This window comes from Lepus europaeus, unplaced genomic scaffold (assembly GCF_033115175.1).
Source record: "Lepus europaeus isolate LE1 unplaced genomic scaffold, mLepTim1.pri SCAFFOLD_29, whole genome shotgun sequence".
NCBI lineage: Eukaryota > Metazoa > Chordata > Mammalia > Lagomorpha > Leporidae > Lepus > Lepus europaeus.
In genome coordinates, this window is record NW_026909167.1 from 5,250,194 (window position 1) to 5,262,418 (window position 12,225).

Here is a 12,225-nt window from a genome sequence, read left to right on the forward strand (position 1 = left end):
CAGAACACACAAACACAGAGGCTGTCACAATATCAGGTTTTGACATAGCCAAAACACAACCGGATATTTCTGGTTTCATCCAGTCATATCCGGATGAAGTGGTGTGGCATTCGTATGCAATGGTCTGATAAAATCACAGTGAAATGGTTTTGGAGAAAAGCAAAGTCTTTTCGTTCAGTAAGTGTATAAAATGTCATCTATACAAATAGAAACATCATGTTTGATTGCCACAGTTCCTCTAGCTTTCTCCCTAGAAAATACGACTGTGTAGAGCTGGTGTCTCCATGTGGAACCAATTAGAGTTTCGCTAAAAATTTAAATGTTCCCTGATAAAAAAAACCTTCAAAACGAAAAAGTCCATCGATAGTATCCAGAAAACACAAACACAGTGGCTGTCGTTATCTGGGATTCATTTTCCAAAACACAACCGGAAGTTTCTGGTTTCATCCAGATCTCCCGACAAAGTGGTGTGGAATTCATATGCAATGGACTGAGATAATCACAGTAAAAACGCTTTTGGAGAAAAGCAAAGTGTTTTCGTTAGGCAAGTGCATAAAATGTCATCTATACAAACAGAAATATTATGTTTGTTTGCCACAGTTCCTCTAGCTTTCTCCCTAGAAAATACGAATGTGTAGAGCTGGTGTCTCCATGTGGAACCAATTAGAGTTTCGCTAAAAATTTAAATGTTCCCTGATAAAAAAACCTTCAAAACGAAAAAGTCCATCGATAGTATCCAGAAAACACAAACACAGAGGCTGTCGTTATCTGGGATTCATTTTCCAAAACACAACCGGATGTTTCTGGTTTCATCCCGTCATCTCCCGACAAAGTGGTGTGGAATTCATATGCAATGGACTGAGATAATCACAGTAAAAACGGTTTTGGAGTAAAGCAAAGTGTTTTCGTTAGGCAAGTGTATAAAATGTCATCTATACAAATAGAAACATCATGTTTGATTGCCACAGTTCCTCTAGCTTTCTCCCTAGAAAATACGACTGTGTAGAGCTGGTGTCTCCATGTGGAACCAATTAGAGTTTCGCTAAAAATTTAAATGTTCCCTGATAAAAAAACCTTCAAAACGAAAAAGTCCATCGATAGTATCCAGAAAACACAAACACAGGGTCTGTCGTTATCTCGGATTCATTTTCCAAAACACAACCGGATGTTTCTGGTTTCATCCAGTCATCTCCCAACAAAGTGGTGTGGAATTCATATGCAATGGACTGAGATAATAACAATAAAAATGGTTTTGGAGAAAAGCAAAGTGTTTTCGTTAGGCAAGTGCATAAAATGTCATCTATACAAACAGAAATATTATGTTTGATTGCCCCAATTCCTCTAGGTTTCTCCCTCGAAAATACGTCTGTGTAGAGCTGGTGTCTCCATGTGGAACCAATTAGAGTTTCGCTAAAAAATTAAATGTTCCCTGATAAAAAAACCTTCAAAATGAAAAAGTCCATCGATAGTATCCAGAAAACACTAACACAGAGGCTGTCGTTATCTGGGATTCATTTTCCAAAACACAACCGGATGTTTCTGGTTTCATCCCGTCATCTCCCGACAAAGTGGTCTGGAATTAATATGCAATGGACTGAGATAATCACAGTAACGATAGTTTTGGAGAAAAGCAAAGTGTTTTCGTTAGGCAAGTGCATAAAATGTCATCTATACAAACAGAAATAACATGTTTGTTTGCCCCAGTTCCTCTAGCTTTCTACCTAGAAAATACGACTGTGCAGAGCTGGTGTCTCCATGTGGAACCAATTAGTGTTTCCAAGCACAAAATTAAATGTTCCCTGATAAAAACATTCAAAATAGTGAAGTCCATCGATAATATGCAGAAAAAAAAAAACAATGAGGCTGCCGCAATATCTGGGATTGAGTTAGCCAAAACACAACTGGATATTTCTGGTTTCATCCAGTCATATCCGGACAAAGTGGTGTGGAATTCGTATACAATGGACACAGACAATCACAGTAAAAATGGTTTTGGAGAAAAGCAAAGTCTTTTCATTAGGCAAGAGCAAAAAATCTCATCTATAGAAATACAAATATCATGTTTGATTGCCACAGTTCCTCTAGCTTTCTCCCTAGAAAATACGACTGTGTAGAGCTGGTGTCTCCATGTGGAACCAATTAGAGTTTCAATAAAAAATTTAAATTTCCCTGATAAAAAAAACCTTCAAAATGAAAAAGTCCATCGATAGTATCCAGAAAACACAAACACAGAGGCTGTCGTTATCTGGGATTCATTTTCCAAAACACAACCGGATGTTTCTGGTTTCATCCAGTCATCTCCCGACAAAGTGGTATGGAATTCGTATGCAATGGACTGAGAAAATCACAGTAAAAATAGTTTTGGAGAAAAGCATAGTCTTTTCATTAGGGAAGTGCATAAAATGTCATCTATACAAACAGAAATCTCATGTTTGTTTCCTGAGAGTTCCTCTTGCATTCTCCACAGAAAATACAAATGTGTAGAGCTGGTGTCTCCATGTGGAACCAATTAGTGTTTCCAAGCACAAAACTAAATGTTCCCTGATAAAAACATTCAAAACAATAAGTACATTGATAATATCCAGTAAAAATAAAATAACACAGAGGCTGTCACAATATCTGTGATTGAGTTAGCCAAAACACAACAGGATATGTGTGGTTTCATCCAGTCATATCCGGACAAAGTGGTGTGGAATTCATATGCAATGGACCGAGAAAATCATAGTAAAAATGGTTTTGGAGAAAAGCAAAGTGTTTTCATTACACAAGTGCATAAAATGTCATGTAATCAAACAGAAACTTCATGTTTGTTTGCAGCAATTCCTCTAGCTTTCTCCCTAGAAAATACGACTGTGTAGAGCTGGTGTCTCCATGTGGAACCAATTACTCTTTGCCAGCACAAAATTAAGTGTTCCCTGATGGAAAACATTCAAAACAATAAAGTCCTTTGATAATATCCAGAACACACAAACACAGAGGCTGTCACAATATCAGGTTTTGACATAGCCAAAACACAACCGGGTATTTCTGGTTTCATCCAGTCATATCCGGAGGAAGTGGTGTGGCATTCGTATGCAATGGTCTGATAAAATCACAGTGAAATGGTTTTGGAGAAAAGCAAAGTCTTTTCGTTCGGTAAGTGTATAAAATGTCATCTATACAAATAGAAATATCATGTTTGATTGCCACAGTTCCTCTAGCTTTCTCCCTAGAAAATACAACTGTGTAGAGCTGGTGTCTCCATGTGGAACCAATTAGAGTTTCACTAAAAAATTAAATGTTCCCTGATAAAAAAACCTTCAAAATGAAAAAGTCCATCGATAGTATCCAGAAAACACAAACACAGAGGCTGTCGTTATCTGGGATTCATTTTCCAAAACACAACCGGATGTTTCTGGTTTCATCCCGTCATCTCCCGACAAAGTGGTGTGGAATTCATATGCAATGGACTGAGATAATCACAGTAACGACGGTTTTGGAGAAAAGCAAAGTGTTTTCGTTAGGCAAGTGCATAAAATGTCATCTATACAAACAGAAATATTATGTTTGTTTGCCCCAGTTCCTCTAGCTTTCTCCCTAGAAAATACGACTGTGTAGAGCTGGTGTCTCCATGTGGAACCAATTAGTGTTTCCAAGCACAAAATTAAATGTTCCCTGATAAAAACATTCAAAATAGTGAAGTCCATCGATAATATGCAGAAAACACAAACACAGAGGCTGTCGCAATATCTGGGATTGAGTTAGCCAAAACACAACCGGATATTTCTGGTTTCATCCAGTCATATCCGGACGAAGTGGTGTGGCATTCGTATTTAATGGTCTGATAAAATCACAGTGAAAATGGTTTTGGAGAAAAGCAAAGTGTTTTCATTACACAAGTGCATAAAATGTCATGTAATCAAACAGAAACTTCATGTTTGTTTGCAGCAATTCCTCTAGCTTTCTCCCTAGAAAATACGACTGTGTAGAGCTGGTGTCTCCATGTGGAACCAATTACTCTTTGCCAGCACAAAATTAAATGTTCCCTGATGGAAAACATTCAAAACAATAAAGTCCTTTGATAATATCCAGAACACACAAACACAGAGGCTGTCACAATATCAGGTTTTGACATAGCCAAAACACAACCGGATATTTCTGGTTTCATCCAGTCATATCCGGATGAAGTGGTGTGGCATTCGTATGCAATGGTCTGATAAAATCACAGTGAAAATGGTTTGGGAGAAAAGCAAAGTCTTTTCGTTCGGTAAGTGTATAAAATGTCATCTATACAAATAGAAACATCATGTTTGATTGCCACAGTTCCTCTAGCTTTCTCCCTAGAAAATACGACTGTGTAGAGCTGGTGTCTCCATGTGGAACCAATTAGAGTTTCGCTAAAAATTTAAATGTTCCCTGATAAAAAAACCTTCAAAACGAAAAAGTCCATCGATAGTATCCAGAAAACACAAACACAGAGGCTGTCGTTATCTGGGATTCATTTTCCAAAACACAACCGGATGTTTCTGGTTTCATCCCGTCATCTCCCGACAAAGTGGTGTGGAATTCATATGCAATGGACTGAGATAATCACAGTAATGATGGTTTTGGAGAAAAGCAAAGTGTTTTCGTTAGGCAAGTGCATAAAATGTCATCTATACAAACAGAAATATTATGTTTGTTTGCCCCAATTCCTCTAGCTTTCTACCTAGAAAATACGACTGTGTAGAGCTGGTGTCTCCATGTGGAACCAATTAGAGTTTCGCTAAAAAATTAAATGTTCCCTGATAAAAAAACCTTCAAAACGAAAAAGTCCATCGATAGTATCCAGAAAACACAAACACAGAGGCTGTCGTTATCTGGGATTCATTTTCCAAAACACAACCGGATGTTTCTGGATTCATCCAGTCATCTCCCGACAAAGTGGTGTGGAATTCATATGCAATGGACTGAGATAATCACAGTAACGAGAGTTTTGGAGAAAAGCAAAGTGTTTTCGTTAGGCAAGTGCATAAAGTGTCATCTATACAAACAGAAATAACATGTTTGTTTGCCCCAGTTCCTCTAGCTTTCTCCCTAGAAAATACGACTGTGTAGAGCTGGTGTCTCCATGTGGAACCAATTAGTGTTTCCAAGCACAAAATTAAATGTTCCCTGATAAAAACATTCAAAATAGTGAAGTCCATCGATAATATGCAGAAAAAAAAAAAAACACAGAGGCTGCCGCAATACCTGGGATTGAGTTAGCCAAAACACAACCGGATATTTCTGGTTTCATCCAGTCATATCCGGACAAAGTGGTGTGGAATTCGTATACAATGGACACAGACAATCACAGTAAAAATGGTTTTGGAGAAAAGCAAAGTCTTTTCTTTAGGCAAGAGCATAAAATCTCATCTATACAAATACAAATATCATGTTTGATTGCCACAGTTCCTCTAGCTTTCTCCCTAGAAAATACGACTGTGTAGAGCTGGTGTCTCCATGTGGAACCAATTAGAGTTTCACTAAAAAATTAAATGTTCCCTGATAAAAAAACCTTCAAAACGAAAAAGTCCATCGATAGTATCCAGAAAACACAAACACAGAGGCTGTCGTTATCTGGGATTCATTTTCCAAAACACAACCGGATGTTTCTGGTTTCATCCCGTCATCTCCCGACAAAGTGGTGTGGAATTCATATGCAATGGACTGAGATAATCACAGTAACGATGGTTTTGGAGAAAAGCAAAGTCTTTTCGTTAGGGAAGTGCATAAAATGTCATCTATACAAACAGAAATATTATGTTTGTTTGCCCCAGTTCCTCTAGCTTTCTCCCTAGAAAATACGACTGTGTAGAGCTGGTGTCTCCATGTGGAACCAATTAGTGTTTCCAAGCACAAAATTAAATGTTCCCTGATAAAAACATTCAAAATAGTGAAGTCCATCGATAATATGCAGAAAACAGAAACAGAGAGGCTGCCGCAATATCTGGGATTGAGTTAGCCAAAACACAACCGGATATTTCTGGTTTCATCCAGTCATATCCGGACAAAGTGGTGTGGAATTCATATGCAATGGACCGAGAAAATCACAGTAAAAATGGTTTTGGAGAAAAGCAAAGTGTTTTCATTACACAAGTGCATAAAATGTCATGTAATCAAACAGAAACTTCATGTTTGTTTGCAGCAATTCCTCTAGCTTTCTCCCTAGAAATACGACTGTGTAGAGCTGGTGTCTCCATGTGGAACCAATTACTCTTTGCCAGCACAAAATTAAATGTTCCCTGATGGAAAACATTCAAAACAATAAAGTCCTTTGATAATATCCAGAACACACAAACACAGAGGCTGTCACAATATCAGGTTTTGACATAGCCAAAACACAACCGGATATTTCTGGTTTCATCCAGTCATATCCGGATGAAGTGGTGTGGCATTCGTATGCAATGGTCTGATAAAATCACAGTGAAAATGGTTTGGGAGAAAAGCAAAGTCTTTTCGTTCGGTAAGTGTATAAAATGTCATCTATACAAATAGAAACATCATGTTTGATTGCCACAGTTCCTCTAGCTTTCTCCCTAGAAAATACGACTGTGTACAGCTGGTGTCTCCATGTGGAACCAATTAGAGTTTCGCTAAAAATTTAAATGTTCCCTGATAAAAAAACCTTCAAAACGAAAAAGTCCATCGATAGTATCCAGAAAACACAAACACAGAGGCTGTCATTATCTGGGATTCATTTTCCAAACACAACCGGATGTTTCTGGTTTCATCCAGCCATCTCCCGACAAAGTGGTGTGGAATTCATATGCAATGGACTGAGATAATCACAGTAACGAGAGTTTTGGAAAAAGCAAAGTGTTTTCGTTAGGCAAGTGCATAAAGTGTCATCTATACAAACAGAAATAACATGTTTGTTTGCCCCAGTTCCTCTAGCTTTCTCCCTAGAAAATACGACTGTGTAGAGCTGGTGTCTCCATGTGGAACCAATTAGTGTTTCCAAGCACAAAATTAAATGTTCCCTGATAAAAACATTCAAAATAGTGAAGTCCATCGATAATATGCAGAAAAAAAAAAACACAGAGGCTGCCGCAATACCTGGGATTGAGTTAGCCAAAACACAACCGGATATTTCTGGTTTCATCCAGTCATATCCGGACAAAGTGGTGTGGAATTCGTATACAATGGACACAGACAATCACAGTAAAAATGGTTTTGGAGAAAAGCAAAGTCTTTTCTTTAGGCAAGAGCATAAAATCTCATCTATACAAATACAAATATCATGTTTGATTGCCACAGTTCCTCTAGCTTTCTACACAGAAAATACGACTGTGTAGAGCTGGTGTCTCCATGTGGAACCAATTAGAGTTTCACTAAAAAATTAAATGTTCCCTGATAAAAAAACCTTCAAAACGAAAAAGTCCATCGATAGTATCCAGAAAACACAAACACAGAGGCTGTCGTTATCTGGGATTCATTTTCCAAAACACAACCGGATGTTTCTGGTTTCATCCCGTCATCTCCCGACAAAGTGGTGTGGAATTCATATGCAATGGACTGAGATAATCACAGTAACGATGGTTTTGGAGAAAAGCAAAGTCTTTTCGTTAGGGAAGTGCATAAAATGTCATCTATACAAACAGAAATATTATGTTTGTTTGCCCCAGTTCCTCTAGCTTTCTCCCTAGAAAATACGACTGTGTAGAGCTGGTGTCTCCATGTGGAACCAATTAGTGTTTCCAAGCACAAAATTAAATGTTCCCTGATAAAAACATTCAAAATAGTGAAGTCCATCGATAATATGCAGAAAACAGAAACAGAGAGGCTGCCGCAATATCTGGGATTGAGTTAGCCAAAACACAACCGGATATTTCTGGTTTCATCCAGTCATATCCGGACAAAGTGGTGTGGAATTCATATGCAATGGACCGAGAAAATCACAGTAAAAATGGTTTTGGAGAAAAGCAAAGTGTTTTCATTACACAAGTGCATAAAATGTCATGTAATCAAACAGAAACTTCATGTTTGTTTGCAGCAATTCCTCTAGCTTTCTCCCTAGAAATACGACTGTGTAGAGCTGGTGTCTCCATGTGGAACCAATTACTCTTTGCCAGCACAAAATTAAATGTTCCCTGATGGAAAACATTCAAAACAATAAAGTCCTTTGATAATATCCAGAACACACAAACACAGAGGCTGTCACAATATCAGGTTTTGACATAGCCAAAACACAACCGGATATTTCTGGTTTCATCCAGTCATATCCGGATGAAGTGGTGTGGCATTCGTATGCAATGGTCTGATAAAATCACAGTGAAAATGGTTTGGGAGAAAAGCAAAGTCTTTTCGTTCGGTAAGTGTATAAAATGTCATCTATACAAATAGAAACATCATGTTTGATTGCCACAGTTCCTCTAGCTTTCTCCCTAGAAAATACGACTGTGTACAGCTGGTGTCTCCATGTGGAACCAATTAGAGTTTCGCTAAAAATTTAAATGTTCCCTGATAAAAAAACCTTCAAAACGAAAAAGTCCATCGATAGTATCCAGAAAACACAAACACAGAGGCTGTCATTATCTGGGATTCATTTTCCAAACACAACCGGATGTTTCTGGTTTCATCCAGCCATCTCCCGACAAAGTGGTGTGGAATTCATATGCAATGGACTGAGATAATCACAGTAACGAGAGTTTTGGAAAAAGCAAAGTGTTTTCGTTAGGCAAGTGCATAAAGTGTCATCTATACAAACAGAAATAACATGTTTGTTTGCCCCAGTTCCTCTAGCTTTCTCCCTAGAAAATACGACTGTGTAGAGCTGGTGTCTCCATGTGGAACCAATTAGTGTTTCCAAGCACAAAATTAAATGTTCCCTGATAAAAACATTCAAAATAGTGAAGTCCATCGATAATATGCAGAAAAAAAAAAACACAGAGGCTGCCGCAATACCTGGGATTGAGTTAGCCAAAACACAACCGGATATTTCTGGTTTCATCCAGTCATATCCGGACAAAGTGGTGTGGAATTCGTATACAATGGACACAGGCAATCACAGTAAAAATGGTTTTGGAGAAAAGCAAAGTCTTTTCTTTAGGCAAGAGCATAAAATCTCATCTATACAAATACAAATATCATGTTTGATTGCCACAGTTCCTCTAGCTTTCTACACAGAAAATACGACTGTGTAGAGCTGGTGTCTCCATGTGGAACCAATTAGAGTTTCACTAAAAAATTAAATGTTCCCTGATAAAAAAACCTTCAAAACGAAAAAGTCCATCGATAGTATCCAGAAAACACAAACACAGAGGCTGTCGTTATCTGGGATTCATTTTCCAAAACACAACCGGATGTTTCTGGTTTCATCCCGTCATCTCCCGACAAAGTGGTGTGGAATTCATATGCAATGGACTGAGATAATCACAGTAACGATGGCTTTGGAGAAAAGCAAAGTGTTTTTGTTAGGCAAGTGCATAAAATGTCATCTATACAAACAGAAATATTATGTTTGTTTGCCCCAGTTCCTCTAGCTTTCTCCCTAGAAAATACGACTGTGTAGAGCTGGTGTCTCCATGTGGAACCAATTAGTGTTTCCAAGCACAAAATTAAATGTTCCCTGATAAAAACATTCAAAATAGTGAAGTCCATCGATAATATGCAGAAAAAAAAAAAAACACAGAGGCTGCCGCAATATCTGGGATTGAGTTAGCCAAAACACAACCGGATATTTCTGGTTTCATCCAGTCATATCCGGACAAAGTGCTGTGGAATTCGTATACAATGGACACAGACAATCACAGTAAAAATGGTTTTGGAGAAAAGCAAAGTCTTTTCTTTAGGCAAGAGCATAAAATCTCATCTATACAAATACAAATATCATGTTTGATTGCCACAGTTCCTCTAGCTTTCTCCCTAGAAAATACGAATGTGTAGAGCTGGTGTCTCCATGTGGAACCAATTAGAGTTTCAATAAAAAATTAAAATTTCCCTGATAAAAAAAACCTTCAAAACGAAAAAGTCCATCGATAGTATCCAGAAAACACAAACACAGAGGCTGTCGTTAACTGGGATTCATTATCCAAAACACAACCGGATGTTTCTGGTTTCATCCAGTCATCTCCCGACAAAGTGCTATGGAATTCGTATGCAATGGACTGAGAAAATCACAGTAAAAATGGTTTTGGAGAAAAGCATAGTCTTTTCGTTAGGGAAGTGCATAAAATGTCATCTATACAAACAGAAATCTCATGTTTGTTTCCTGAGAGTTCCTCTTGCATTCTCCACAGAAAATACAAATGTGTAGAGCTGGTGTCTCCATGTGGAACCAATTAGTGTTTCCAAGCACAAAACTAAATGTTCCCTGATAAAAACATTCAAAACAATAAGTACATTGATAATATCCAGTAAAAAAAAAATAACCCAGAGGCTGTCACAATATCTGTGATTGAGTTAGCCAAAACACAACGGGATATGTCTGGTTTCATCCAGTCATATCCGGACAAAGTGGTGTGGAATTCATATGCAATGGACCGAGAAAATCATAGTAAAAATGGTTTTGGAGAAAAGCAAAGTGTTTTCATTACACAAGTGCATAAAATGTCATGTAATCAAACAGAAACTTCATGTTTGTTTGCAGCAATTCCTCTAGCTTTCTCCCTAGAAACTACGACTGTGTAGAGCTGGTGTCTCCATGTGGAACCAATTACTCTTTGCCAGCACAAAATTAAGTGTTCCCTGATGGAAAACATTCAAAACAATAAAGTCCTTTGATAATATCCAGAACACACAAACACAGAGGCTGTCACAATATCAGGTTTTGACATAGCCAAAACACAACCGGGTATTTCTGGTTTCATCCAGTCATATCCGGAGGAAGTGGTGTGGCATTCGTATGCAATGGTCTGATAAAATCACAGTGAAATGGTTTTGGAGAAAAGCAAAGTCTTTTCGTTCGGTAAGTGTATAAAATGTCATCTATACAAATAGAAATATCATGTTTGATTGCCACAGTTCCTCTAGCTTTCTCCCTAGAAAATACGACTGTGTAGAGCTGGTGTCTCCATGTGGAACCAATTAGAGTTTCACTAAAAAATTAAATGTTCCCTGATAAAAAAACCTTCAAAATGAAAAAGTGCATCGATAGTATCCAGAAAACACAAACACAGAGGCTGTCGTTATCTGGGATTCATTTTCCAAAACACAACCGGATGTTTCTGGTTTCATCCCGTCATCTCCCGACAAAGTGGTGTGGAATTCATATGCAATGGACTGAGATAATCACAGTAACGACGGTTTTGGAGAAAAGCAAAGTGTTTTCGTTAGGCAAGTGCATAAAATGTCATCTATACAAACAGAAATATTATGTTTGTTTGCCCCAGTTCCTCTAGCTTTCTCCCTAGAAAATACGACTGTGTAGAGCTGGTGTCTCCATGTGGAACCAATTAGTGTTTCCAAGCACAAAATTAAATGTTCCCTGATAAAAACATTCAAAATAGTGAAGTCCATCGATAATATGCAGAAAACACAAACACAGAGGCTGTCGCAATATCTGGGATTGAGTTAGCCAAAACACAACCGGATATTTCTGGTTTCATCCAGTCATATCCGGATGAAGTGGTGTGGCATTCGTATTTAATGGTCTGATAAAATCACAGTGAAAATGGTTTTGGAGAAAAGCAAAGTGTTTTCATTACACAAGTGCATAAAATGTCATGTAATCAAACAGAAACTTCATGTTTGTTTGCAGCAATTCCTCTAGCTTTCTCCCTAGAAAATACGACTGTGTAGAGCTGGTGTCTCCATGTGGAACCAATTACTCTTTGCCAGCACAAAATTAAATGTTCCCTGATGGAAAACATTCAAAACAATAAAGTCCTTTGATAATATCCAGAACACACAAACACAGAGGCTGTCACAATATCAGGTTTTGACATAGCCAAAACACAACCGGATATTTCTGGTTTCATCCAGTCATATCCGGATGAAGTGGTGTGGCATTCGTATGCAATGGTCTGATAAAATCACAGTGAAAATGGTTTGGGAGAAAAGCAAAGTCTTTTCGTGCGGCAAGTGTATAAAATGTCATCTATACAAATAGAAACATCATGTTTGATTGCCACAGTTCCTCTAGCTTTCTCCCTAGAAAATACGACTGTGTAGAGCTGGTGTCTCCATGTGGAACCAATTAGAGTTTCGCTAAAAATTTAAATGTTCCCTGATAAAAAAACCTTCAAAACGAAAAAGTCCATTGATAGTATCCAGAAAACACAA